The sequence below is a fragment of the Jatropha curcas genome, chromosome 4 (assembly GCF_041381405.1).
Source record: "Jatropha curcas cultivar XTBG-Jc1 chromosome 4, XTBG_Jcur_1.0, whole genome shotgun sequence".
Classification (NCBI taxonomy): Eukaryota; Viridiplantae; Streptophyta; class Magnoliopsida; order Malpighiales; family Euphorbiaceae; genus Jatropha; species Jatropha curcas.
The window spans coordinates 24,642,500-24,656,650 of NC_143154.1; positions in this window are offsets into that span (position 1 = coordinate 24,642,500).

Below are 14,151 nucleotides of genomic sequence, written 5' to 3' on the forward strand. Positions count from 1 at the left end.
CATATATTTACAGTATTTCCTGAAATTTTGGTATATTCACCTATTTTAATTTTTAATTTTTAATCTCGTACATATATATATATATATTTTTAAGGAAATCTCGGATAGAATAATTGATTAGTATAAATTTATTCAAACAAGAAGAAATAGAATATAACACTAACAAGACAAAGTAATTTTTTTATTCAAATACTTATAATATGATATGAAAATATACCGTCAACGACGACCCTTCGAGTAGTATCTTAAAATTCAACACGTTCAAGTCTGCAAAAGCGTCACCTCAGACTTCTAGATTAGCATAACGCTGACTTTTTAAGTTGCTACTGTGCCTTGATTTTTGCCCCCACAGGGACGTTTTGCAGAATTCAATTATGATTTTATATTTTTAAATTTTAATAAAAGTTATATTTTTTATCGAAATGAAATGTAAAAGTGCAACTCTAAATCTCTTTCTTTATCAAAATGAAATAATTTTGCAAGATTCAGAAGATTAATTTTAAATAAATTATAAATCACAGTGAAGTTAAAAGGACAAATTCAACAATATTCTTTAATTTCATGTAAGTTCTGATTTCCAATATGTGAGTTTAGTATTTAATGTTCATTTGTTGATTCTTTAAAATAAGGCAGAGAGGTAATTGTTCAACTAAAACCGGACGAGATTACAATCACTACTAGTCATTAACAATAATTTAAAAATTATTTTTATATTACATAATTTTATCTCATATCAAAATTATAAATAAAAGAATATGATTTTTCTTTTGAAGTCAAACATTTCTAGACATTTATTTAAAAAATACTATCCTCTCAAACACTACAAATTGAACAAAAAAAATATAATAAATTTGCTAAGAACACATACACAAAACTTTAGGCGTTTTCCATTTGAAAACGACAACAAAAACGCGTTTAGATTAAACAAATGTTGACAAAATCATTATAAAAAAAAAAAAAAAAGCAAATTATCCACTTGGGTTTGGATGAAAAAAAAAAAAAAAAAAAAGGTGATTGGACAAGTATTCGAAGAAGTAAACTAGGTTTGTGGAACCAATTGTTTGAAATTAGGATTGAAATGGACGTCTCCATTACATTAGTGTGAAAGCAAGAAGTTGATGTCTCCAATTATATGCTATCGAATCTTTAACTTCATTTCTGTATTCACACTTTCTTTTTTCCACTTCTTAGGCTCCACTTCCTATTCATATAAAGACTAACAGCTTCATGGTTTTTCTTTTCCTTTTCTGGTAACCCCTAATATGAGCAAGAAACAAAAATGAGTACTTATGTAATTTAAAACTTTTTTTTTTTATTGAAGATGAAATGAATCGAAATAATATTGTAGGTTATAAATAATACTTACTAAATTGATGAACTTCTGTATGAATGAAGAGGACTGCAACTCGAGACTTTTCATTCTCTATATTTTTAGAAAATGTAAAAATATCAATTAGATTACAAATGATTAGCTTGTAGTTTAAATTTTGATATACACCTCTTAAATCTCATTCTATTGTCAATATCAATCTCATCAATATTTAATGAATACAAGAAATAAAAATATTTTTGTGTTATATTAAATACCAGGGATACTGACTCTCGGGTTGTGGCTCAGTTGGTAATATAGGCTAGACATGTAAGAAGAACTTTCGGATTCAATCCCCAGTAAACACATCTGCAAGGAGGGTCGAAGAGTTTTAACTGTGACTAAACTCCAGCTGGATTAAACGGTCCCTAGAACTAGGGTTCGAATACCGATGGTTTACACTAAAAAAATCTTGTGTAATAGGTAAAGTTTATCATCATCCATTTTTTTCATTTATCGAATATTAGGCTGTATTCTGCAATAACTTTTTAAATATTGAAAAATCTTGCTTAGTATGGTCTCATGGGAAAAAAATAAGCTAGTCCAAACGTTATGTTATCAAATATTACAATTAAAATTGTAACAAAATCGTGGCCTTTTGGGAGAAAAAAATAAATAAATATATCTCTTCAATCTAATACTAATTCTGTACTTAAAATTTTTCCCCAACTTTTAGAAATTAACTCAATTTGCAAGGTGAGATTGTTTTCGAAAACTTCAATCCTTAGGATCAATATTCAAAATATGATTTTTAAATGCATAACAAAGTACAAAAGTGTATTTCCCCTTGAAAAAATATATAAAAGTGTATTTTTAAATTTATTCAAACAAGATGTTTAATAAAAAACGTGCAAGCTTTAAAAAAAACTCAGAATAACATTAAAAAAATAAACAAAAGAAACTTTAAAAAGAAGATTAAAGACTTAATCCTGCCACCTTTTATTTTCTGTAACAATGTAAATCATGATACAAATATCTAGTTTTTTTATTATGTCCATTGTAATAATTGAAGTTAGGGAATGAAAACACTATATATATATATATATATATATATATATATATATATATATATATATTAAAGAGGAGCAGTCAGCAGGAACAAAAAGGAAGGATAAAAGAAGGAACCTCATCTATCTAAATGGTCTCTACAATAGACAAGGAGAGAGCTGAATGTTACTTTGTTACAATTCCAACGAATATGAACTAAATGTTATAATTTCAAATTTCTTATGTTTTTCATTTTTAAGTTGTAGAATTTTGCTTAAGATATTTTCAGTCAAGATGTTGGTTTCAAAAATCAAATTATAATAATAAATTGAGAAAAAAAAATGACTTTGTCAATTGAATAAATTCTTAAACTTAATTTCATAAAATTGGGTATCAAAATTCAAACTTTTCCAAAAAAAATGATGAAGAAGAAAATAATTATAGAAATTAATAATATCCATCACAACATAGCTTAAGTTGCAAATAATTTTTCTAAACATGTCATAAATGTGATAAGAACACATAAACATCATTATTATTCGGTTTGCCATGTATTAAGTAAACTTGTACATTACTATGAGCTTTTTTGCTTGCTCTTAAAGAATTATACGATTACTCATTATTATTTGATATAAATAAATTTAAAATATAGGATTTAATTAATAAATAATAGTGTTTAGTTATAATTGGTATCAATCTTAGCGATCTCCAATTTATCGGGTTAAGACTAATATTGTTCGCGTAGGATAAGTCCACTGAAGAATAAAGTGCTCCCAATGCGATTATTTACTTTATCCATGAGGATTGAATTTCGACCTTATCTAATATAGAAGAGTGCCAAACTACTCAATTTAATACTTATTGATTATAATTATATTAAATTTAAAATTTTAAAATGAAATAAACATGTTCGTATTTTTTTAGACATAAAAATAGGAAATTTAAATGTGTCTCACAAATTTATATGAAATTCATTTAATCAAAGAGAGCCTTACTATATATGAAAAAGAAATGCTTTGGAATGAAATTCTTGGAATCTTTCCTTTAAAAAAGATGCATTGCATTTATTGTATATATTAATATTAGTATTTTTTAAAAAATTTATTTATATCAAATTTATTTGTAAATAAATTTTATTTTGAATTCTTTTATACTATATAGAGAGTTAAATTTTTTATATTTTTTTCTTAAATAAAAAATTTTATGTACCAAAAGATAATTATAGCCAAACACGTTTGAGAAGAGACAAAAATCTATAGTTCTTACAACAATTAGTAGGTTGAGCCGGTAGACAACTTCAATATTTATGGAAATGAAAACACAATTATTAAAAAGGTAAAAAATATTTACCTTTTACTACAGTTTATTTAAGGGAGTTAACACCTTGATTTTTTTAAAAGAAATAAAAATAAAAATAAAAAGTCAAAAATGGAGACCACGCATTGTTATCAAAGTCATGTACACGTCACCTTACAAATTAACAAGCGCACTTTAAAAGTGAGCCCCACAGTCCACTTTTCAGCGGGTGATTTGTTGCTCAAACATATGGGCCCCATACATGTAGAAGTCATTTTTGTCCACTCTTTCAAAAGACGCGTGGAAAGTAAACGCGGAGAGAATGATAGGGTGTTAGTGCGAAACAGCGTACAGAATCCAGTTTTGACTATTGTTTCAGTTTTTGATGTACAAGGGAAGACATTAGACATCTATCGTTTTCAAAGCAATAAGGGCCGTTAACAGTCAACGAACTGGTGATTTGGTGTGCGAGTTCACAGTAGCCAGACGTGTGCTCCCTCGTGTCACCATCACACATTCTCTATCATGAAAATCATTTTTTGGGGGGGGGGGGGGGGGGGGGGGGGGCTTGGTTGGAATTTTAGCTTTTCTTAAAACAAGAGTTTGATGATTTTAAGAAAAAAATGTAAGATATATTGATTTGACTAGTTCTCTCAATCATCTTTGTAAAATATTGTGTATTGTATATTTGAGGTTATAATTTTGATTCCAATTTTGATTTTTAAAAATAAAGGTTTTACTTGATTTTGATTCCTAAATTTTTTTTTTTGACCTCCTAAATTTCATTTTTAACTATGCTCGTTACCAGGAGAAGAAGATGATAATTGCATATATATCAACAATAATAAAAATCTCCTAAAATACTTTATAACTAAAGAATATATTTTCTGTTAAAATATGAAGTACAAATCCAAAGCTGATGCGAAAAAAATAAGATAACACATTTCAAGTGAGAAGATATATTTGAAGTTTAAAAAAGAAAAATAAAAACCATGTATGATGCATAAATTTAATATATGAAATTATATATATATATATTTTTGTTAACTTGTGATTAAAGGTATTCTCGATTTATCTTATATAGATCAAGATTAATTATTTCTTTTCACCAAAAAAAGTTATAAGCATGCAAAAATCAAATGCACTTTTAAGATTTTATGTTGCTTTACATAATGGAAATTGATCTTAGTGTTTCTTGTCATTTCATGGTAAAACATGAGGATAGAGGGAACTACGTGGACTTTTGCTACGTGTAGACAACTATGAAGTGAAAATGTCGGCATATATGACATTATATCATTAATTGCAACAATATAATTAATTAATTAATTAGATGGACTTTAAGATCAATCAAAAGTTTATATTACTAATATATGAATTCCCCGTTCAACCACCAAGCGTTGAATTGAGTGTGTCAAGCTAAGTTTCACAATACTTTTTATCGTAGTATTTAGTATTTTGATATAATCAAAATATTTTATTTATTATTTATTATTTATATTATCAAGGGGTATTGTGTCCATATTAATGCTTAAATTTTAAAGGAACGGATTATAAAATGTTATTCTCTTAACGTTTCCGTATCTCCATAGATGAATGAATCGGAGGGAGCAAACCATGATGAGAAACTGGTAAAACAACTTATAACTACTAAAACAACTAAGATTCTGTTTGTTTCCGTAAAATAATTTTTATAATTTTCTGTTGTTTGAGGGTGTTTAGGAAAATAAGTCAACTGAAAATATTTTTCTAGTCAAAGGAAAATTAAGTCATTTTTAAAGAAATTGACTTCCCATTTTTAAGAGCGTAAAACATTTTTCAGACTGTAACAAACTTATTATAACCTTATAAATTCATATTTTTTTTTAATTTATTAATCATCGGTAACCACTACCACCACCTTCGGTCACCGGCGACTTTTATAGTTTACTTTTTTTTTTTTTTTTTGCATTATTCTCATATTTAACCATAATGTTTTTAAAATACAAAATTTATATTATTATTATGGTCCTATGAATTAAAATTTTAATATTTTAAATTAATTTTCAATATTGCAACCAAATAAGAGAAAATAAATTATTTGAAAAACTTTTTCCTTCGAAAATATTTTCTAAATATAAGTTATTTTCCGGAAATAAACGGAGCCTAAAACAACTATAATTTTACCGAACACGTCTTTAAGATAAAAACTTACATGTAAATAGGAGTATAAATGAGTTCAACTATTTAGCAAGTTGTTGGAGCTGGGGCTATAAAGTTGTATGAATATAAATGTATTTTATTTTATTTTACATTATTTCATCTTTACAGTTGGACCAAAGAAAGATAATTCTTTTTATTGATAATTTCCTACTTGAACATGTATAATGTATGTTAGGATTTACTAACCAAGTGTGATTTAGTTAGTCTTCTCAATGTGAGAAGTGAGAGATCTCGAATTTCAGTTATCTTGACTACAAGAATTCACCAATTTAGTAAGTCATGAGAAAGAGATACTTACTCTTGTGTAATCCATATATTATTCTGGGCATTACACATCCTAATGAATAAAAAAATTATTCCTTTAGATTGTATAGATTAGTAAAGAGTAATGCAATAATTAAATGGAGTTGAAATTAAATAATGAAACTTTTGTACTGGCACCAAACTTAGCCCATAAAATATATCTTCATAGATAAAGTTATTATTATTAATATTAATATTGCATTGAGTATAATAATGATGGTAATTTATAATAAGAAATTGTAGTAATAGAAAAAAGAAAGCATTGTGGAAAAGCTTAATTAGAATAAGATACAAAAAAGAAATGCACATGTGAAAAGAGGTTTTATGCACTCTAACAATCATTGCCTCCTTAGAAGAAGAGCCGCTCGCTACATTTTGGACAAATGGAAAGAGTGGAGGAGGCAGTGGATGAATGGATTGGTGGAGAAAGAGAGAGCTTCAGAAATTCAACTCATAATTTCTAAATTTCCAAAAATATACTTATAAATAAAAATATTTATAAGCTCTATACACAAGTGTATATATATATACATATAAGAATCTGCTAAACAAATTTAATCTACTTCATTTTACTTTTTTGTCTTATTCATTAATTTTTTTATTTATTTTCAAGGATGACAAATGAACTCAAGGTATGTTGTAGGAAATACAAAAATAATATATTATATATATATAATTCTTATTAATTTTGTTCAAAAGATTTATATAGCATAACACAGTTTAAAGCTTAGTTATTATTTGTGTTATGTTTTATTTATTTATAATATAATAAATAAGTGTTTTTTTTTTTAAGGAAAACTCCTTTCCTAAATTTTTTGCAAAAATATTTCAAAATCTTTTCAATTATATACTTTACCTTTTTGTAAAATGGAGAGCCAAATTCAAGAGACTACATGCTGAGTCTAATTTTATACTTCACTTAAATTGCTTTATTCAACAAAATAGATACAACAACAAAGAATGAATCTTTTCATGAATTATTCTCTATAAGTACTTTTTTTAACTTATCGAAACTTTGATCTTATAAAAATTGTCTGATTGACTTAAGTATATCTTATCATTTTGGTCACTTTTTATGGACCAAACAATATTCTTTAATTAATCAAATGATAATAAAAATTTGAAAATTTCATACCTATGGATTGTAGCTCGGTTGGCAACTCGGCTGCACATGTGGGAAGAGCTCTCGAATTTCTCTTCATTATTTTAACTGTGATTAAACTCAAAGCGAAATACGCAATCTCTGATAATAAAATCCAATACCGATGGTTTAAAAAAAAATTGAAAATTCTCATATATCTTAAAATAAAGGTACGATGAAATATATATATATTTCTTTTCTTTTATATACAAAAGATGATTAAGAAAAGAAAAAAAAATGAATATCCACTCATTGGAGTATTGATTCATTGAAGTTCATGATGGCGAAGAAAAAGAAAAAGAAATAATACATGTAAGGATGGGGCAGATACCGTTAAATATGGGACCCAAAGCACCCTAAACATGCGCGTGTAGGAGACAGGAACCGCCCCTCTGATTTGGCAACCGCCCCAGTAACCCCTATATGCTCGTTATTCCTTGTGCCCCATTCAAAAAAGGTCCCCAAAAAAAAAGAAAAAAAAAATATATATTATTTAAATTTTTTTAATAATAACAATTTGAGTAGAAAAAAATAAGAAATTAAGCTAATTTAAAATTATAAATATCACAAGCAAAAATTTTAAGCTATTAATAAAATATATAATAAAGATTATGTTGTGTAAATAAAGGGCTTTTGTTTTTGAAGAACTTCTCACAAAAATTTAATATTATCCATTAATGGTTTAATATTCACAAATGCTCGCTCCACACGTTATTTATGGCAGTGCTTTTGTCATCTTAACATCAAAAAATTGATACACGATCGACGTTCACTAGCTACTCTCGAAAATGACTTAAAGCAACCACTAAGATGATGCCATCAATTCTTTTTCTCTTCTTTTAGGTGCAAAATATGTTAGGAATCAGCTCTGATACCAATTATTGGACCTCAACTCAAATACCACTCGTTGAGCCCTCACAAAGAATTAAAAGAAAAATTAACGCAGCGGAATAATAGAAATGGGACACACAGAAATTTACGTGGTTCACCCTCAACTGTTTAGGGCTACGTCCACGGGACAAACTCCGAATAATTCTTCCATTATTAAAAAAATAGTAGGTACACAAAGAGAGTAATAAAAAATAGTGGCACTCAAAGTGTTTCTCAAAAACACCCCATAATAATTTCCTCACTATTTTTCTCTCCCCTAGTTTTAGGAAACCCTCCTAAAACTAGATATCTCTCTCTCTACATTTTTTTTTTCTTTTCTGCTGTGTTCTTTGCTTGAGGCTTTGCTACCTCTATTTATAGGAGAGGTTAGTGAATGAGCCATGTATAACTCATTCACGGCTCTCCATTTTGTCAACAATTGCCTATAATTGTTGATTTTCCTTTTTCTTTTCTTTCTTTCTTCAAAGAACACGTTTTCCTTCCTTTTTTTCTTTTTCAAAAGTGTGTGGGTCCCACATGTCGGAGGGACCCATAACAATTCTCCCCCTCCCGACGACATGGTGAGACTCTCCATTCCTGCCGCTTTGACACACACCTCGGACTTTCCTTTTGCCTCAGTTGTTGACAGAGCAACACACTTCAGTAATCTTGACTGCCACGACACGACTCCCCCTGCAAATGTGATTGGATATCCTGAAAATCCATTTCACTGCAGTCCAATGTTCCTTTCTAGGATGTGAAAGAAACCGACTCACTACTCCAACTGAGTGAGCAATATCTGACCATGTACAACCTTGGCATTCATCAAGCTTTCAACTGCTGAAGCATATGAAATCTTTTAGAACTCAATTTAAAGTGATTAGTAAGAGGACAACTAACCGCTTTAGCGTTTTTAATTCTAAACCTTTGAAGTACTTTCTCAATGTACTTCTCCTGTGACAACTATAATTTCTTGGCTCTTCAATCGCTTATAATCTTCATGCCAAGAATCTGCTTTGCTGGTCCCAAGTCCTTTCATAGCAAAAGACTTACATAGTTGTTTCTTCACGCTAGTACTTCTGACCAGCAATCAACATATCAACCACATAGAGGAAAAAACAATGTAGTCATCATCAGAGAATTTCTTCATAGAATATAGTGATCTGAAGTAGTCTTTCTGTAGCCATGCTCCCCCATAACAGACTCAAACTTCTTGTACCACTGTCTCAGTGCCTGCTTCAAATCGTACAGGCTCTTCTTCAGTTTGCAAACACAATCCTCTTTTTCTACGAAACCCTCTGACTGCTCCATGTATATTTTTTTTCTTCCAAATCTCCATTTATGAAGGTAGTCTTTCTATCCATTTGCTCGATTTTCAGTTCAAAAAACTGGCGGCCGTTCCGAGCACTGTTTGAATGGATGTCATTTTCACAACTGGTGAAAAGATCTCATCAATACCCTTTCTTTGATTGAATCATTTCATAACCAGTCTAGCTTTGAATCGTGGTTGGGAGCTGTGTTCTTCCTGCTTGATCCTGAACACCCACTTGTTCTTCAAAGCTTTCTTGCCTTTGGGCAGCTTCACCAGCTCAAATGTTTCATCCTCATGCAAAGACTTCATTTCATCTTGCATGGCTTCAATCCAGTTCCTCTTGTGTTCATTTTCCATAGCTTCTTCAAAGCTTTCAGGTTCTCCCTCGTCAGTCATCAGTACATACTCATTGACTGGGTATCTAGTAGACGGTTGTCAAACTCTACTAGATTTTCTTAATGTTTGAGAACCTTCCGGTGCTGGTGGTTGAACATGAACACCATAATCTTCATCTGGTTCATTTTTATTAGGAACTTCTAGATTTTCTAATTCTGGCACTTGTTTTTGTGGAACATTTTCTTCATCTCTAATTTGTCTGCGTTCTATTGGAGGGACTCTCTGTATGTCTGTTGAGCCTTCATCAGATCTATTGGCGCTCTGCTTCAATATCTTCAATAGTTTGATCTTCAACAAATACAGCATCACGATTTATTATAATCGTCTTCTAGATTGGGTCATAAAACCTATAGCCACATTGGTCTTGGTCATAGCCAATGAATACACACTGTCTAGTCTTGACATCAAGCTTAGACCGTTCATCCTTCGAGATAAGCACGAAGGCTTTGCAACCAAACACCCGCAAATGATCATAGGAAACATCCTTTCCTAACCATACTCTCTCTGGAGTATCATACTGTAGAGGGAAACAGAGTGAATGGCGAACTACTGTGAGTAACACTTCACCCCAAATCTTTTAGACAACTTTGCATGTGAGAGTAGACATCTGACTCTCTCCATCAAAGTTCTATTCATCCTCTCAGTAAAACTGTTCAGTTGCGACGTCTTGGGAGGTGTCGTTTGAAGTTGAATGTCATGCTCTTTGTAGAAAGCATCAAATGGCCTAGTGTATTTTCCACCATTATCTGTTCTGATGTACTTCAGCTTTTTGTCTGTGTGTCTCTCAACCAGGTTTAGAAGACTTCAACATGTATACCTAGGTCTTCCTAGAATGGTCATCGATAAATATCACAAAATATCGATTTCCACCATATGACATTGTCAATGGTCCACACAAATCTGAATGAATCAGAATTAATGCATTCTTCATTCTAGAAGGAGGGGTAATCTTGAAAGCTACTCTATTTAGCTTTCCCGCCATACAATCAAGACACTTGTCTAGGTGAACTTCATCCAATCCAAGTAGTATGTTCTTTCTTGCCAAACTTTTCTTACTCATGTGGCGTAGTCGTTTATGCCATAATTCTACTATACTGTCATTCTCCGTTACACTCAAAGTGTCTTAGGAGAGTTTTGCATGCATCACGTACAGCTTTCAGTCTTTAGCTACCACAAATGAACCTTTTGTGAGCTTCCACTAACCATTTCTGAAGGTGCTACAGAAACCTTCATCATCAAATTTACCAACCGAGATTTGGACGCATGCTCGAAAGCCCATTCCTCATCAGTCTTGTCTTCCGGTTTAGTTCAACTGAACACAGGCAAATGCATTTTGATTACCATAAGGAGATCTCTCATTTCTCCATATATGGTAATTCCCGCCATTTAGACTGATCATTTTGCTTGTCCATTTTGACTTGCGCAGAAAATCATCACCAACATAAACCGTATACGTGAACAGTAGTATACGTGAATAGTGGCCATGAATAGTAACAGTATACTTGAATAGTGACTGTACACGTGAATAGTACTACGTGTGAATAGTGCTGGGCTTACTTGAAACGGACTCAGCAATAGTAATGCCAATAGTACTGTTCACCATCAACTTTGAGTTACTATTTTACTATTTATCACTAAGTCGATTCTGCAACGTCTTTTCGAGCGGATAGCACCAATGGACTCGTCGTAATTTTCTCTTCGTCGTGGTATATTTATTTTCAAAATATATCCACGGATCCGGTACCACTATCTGACCGGCTGGACCTACCGAAACCTTCGGCTCTGATACCAGCTGTTGGGCATCGGCTCTGATCCCAGTTGTTAGGCATCAGCTCTGATACCAGTTGTTGGGCCTCAGCTCTGATACCACTCGTTGAGCCCTCACAAAGAATTAAGAGAAAAATTAATGCAGCGGAATAATAGAAATGAGACGCACAGAAATTTACGTGGTTCACCCTCAACTATTTAGGACTACGTCCACGGGACAAACTCCGAATAATTCTTCTACTATTAAAAAAAATAGTAGGTACACAAAGAGAGCAATACAAAAATAGTGGCACTCAAAGTGTTTCCCAAAAAACAAAAATAGTGGCACTCAAAGTGTTTCCCAAAAACACCCCATAATAATTTTCTCACTATTTTTCTCTCCCCTAATTTTAGAAAACTCTTCCTAAAACTAGATATCTCTCTCCATTATTTTTCTTCGAATTATTTATAGGAGAGGTTAGTGAATGAGCCGTGTATAACTCATTCACGGCTCTCCATTTTGTCAATAATTGAATGTAATTGTTGATTTTCCTTTTTCTTTTCTTTCTTTCTTCAACGAACACGTTTTCCTTCCTTTTTTTCTTTTTCAAAAGTGTGTGGGTCCCACATGTGGGAGGGACCCACAACAAAATATTTAATTTTTTTTAATATGATAATTTTTTTTATTATGAAAACATACATTTTGAAATTTTGATTATTTATTAAAGAAAAGAATAAACTAACATACAAAATTAATTAATATTAATTGTGAGTTAATAAGATACAAAGTGATGTTTTAATATCAGGTAAGATAATAACGGTTAGTATATGCACATAATTAAATGCATTACTCTTAAAGATGATATAATTCTTGTACTATGAACCGTTAAATGTAATATTTTTAATTAATATAATACCTAAAATTAAAATTAAAACATATATAATCATTTTTTTTTAGAAAAATATATTATATTTTATTTGTTTATCCAATTTGGGATAGAGTGGCTTCACTGTTAGGTCCACCGGAGGCCCTAGATGTACACCACCATATGGTTAGGTGGACTAAAGTCTTTCTCATGGGCCCAAAAAGTAGCATTTCATCTTCGTTTTGATTTCCCATCTCACTACCCTCCTGGACTCATTATGCCACCACAACACATACACACGGGCAAACAAATTTCAAACCTAATCAAATATGGTCGAAATAGTATCAACAAGAGTCTGGTATAAGTGATTCGTAACATGAAAATATTAAAACAATTAATAAATTTAAAAAAATATGCAAAAATTGATTTATAACAAGTTATTAAAGTATATGTGAAAAAAAAAAATGACACATCAAACATATTCATATAGAGTGAAATAGAAATTGAAGATTCAAATCTTATAGATTTCAAGAATTTGAGATATAATAAAATTATGATGGTGATGATAATGATATATATCATATTAGCAAAGCTTTTATATTATATATAGGTATAAACACAGATGACCCATCTTCCATTTTTGTAGAAACCTTATCTTCTGCAGCCACACTACATTTATAATAAATATGGAATAGGAGGATGTATGTTCATTGTTCTTGGATTGTGCAAAGGTGTGCCATTTTGGGGTATTAAGAATAATTAATTGAAAGGGAGACATCACATTTTGGAGGATACACTATCTACACAAAAACAATGATCATTTAAAAAAACAAATGTCAAAACATAGCTTCAGGACACATAATCCATATTTGAATTATAGGTTTTTGTTTGGTCTATGAAATTAATAATTGGATTTTGGCGGCAGGGCTACTTGTATCAATCAATTTCAAACACATAAGACTTTGGTATCATATCATAAATGCTCTTTTCAGTTTGTTGAGGATTTATTTTATATATATATATATTCTTTCAAAAAAAAAAAAATTATAAATGTATATAGCATAAGGCTAGTTATTGGGTTTTAATTTGCTTTTTGATTTGTTAGGATAAAGCACTTGGTTGTCCCCCACTTCCAAAATAACTCAAACTGTCATCCATCTAATTATTATTTTATATATATATATATAGAAATTGAACTATATTAGTTCAGTTGCTAAAAGTTGATTTTTTTTTTTTTTAAGAATTGGAAATTATATTCCTTAGTTTTGAAAATTATTTTTATGATTTTTCTTTAATTTGAGTATGTAATTTTTTTTTTTCATTTTGAGACAATAAATAATAAAATAAATAAATTTAAATGTTATATAATTTTTTTTAAATTTAAGAAAATAAAATAAAAAAACAACAATAAAAAAACCAAGTTCTTTTATTTATTTATTTATTTATTTATAGGTTTCCAATTAATTATCATTGTTGGACCAACAAGAAAGGCTAGATGATGAATGTGTATTATCTTAAACTCATAATTGTGTTCACTTTTAATAAATAATAATGTCCTCTTTGTTTCCTTTTTTTTTCTTTTTTTTTTTCCAAAAGATATCGAATCTATAAGTTAATGAGTCATCAATTGGTTTAATCGGAAAAGCAAACTGATATTATTTAA